The sequence below is a fragment of the Halyomorpha halys genome, unplaced genomic scaffold (assembly GCF_000696795.3).
Source record: "Halyomorpha halys isolate HHAL.00 unplaced genomic scaffold, Hhal_1.1 Scaffold2385.1, whole genome shotgun sequence".
Taxonomy (NCBI): domain Eukaryota; kingdom Metazoa; phylum Arthropoda; class Insecta; order Hemiptera; family Pentatomidae; genus Halyomorpha; species Halyomorpha halys.
The window spans coordinates 61,375-62,099 of NW_027116543.1; positions in this window are offsets into that span (position 1 = coordinate 61,375).

Here is a 725-nt window from a genome sequence, read left to right on the forward strand (position 1 = left end):
TACGTATTGATATTTGCATATACCCTAGGGTAACTGATACTATGTTATTTATATAGTTGTTAAGATTCATCGATATTCTCGTTATAACGATAATATCTGATAATTTCTCGTGATGTCATATACCATTAATAAAGCCTATGATGTGCATAACGCCTATTAAAAAATGCTACGATATACCCTTTTAGAAATAATTACTTATAATTTAAGTAAGGTCCTTTGTTGTGATTGTCATCTTTTAAATTTATTATCTTCAACATTTTCACGAGAAGTTAGTATTTATCCTATTAACCTAACTAACTCTGAGATTCATCCAGTTCCGCTTTCTAAGTCTTATCGAGATTTTTATCCTATTTACACAATTAACTATACTACCTATTTACAAAATTATATTTACAGTTATCCAGAATGGGTTACCCTAATGATGTTACCACTAGAACCCTTAGCTCGTCAACGGAGGGGACGCTAATTAAAAACCCCTTTTATCCTCTGGATTAGGATAAAGACTGCCGGTTCACACCATAGAATGGTATGAGGCCTTTCCGAACATGGTCCAAGACCATATATCCCTTATAAAAATCATATTCTAGGGTGAGGAGAATTATTGATTTGATTGATCTGTCTCTGTAATAATCAACCTTGAATTTCCTAAGCGGTAGGTTTTTACCCTTTCCGAAAAGTTCTTTATACCACCCTGCCTTAATTCCTAATTGCTGAAGTATCATTTT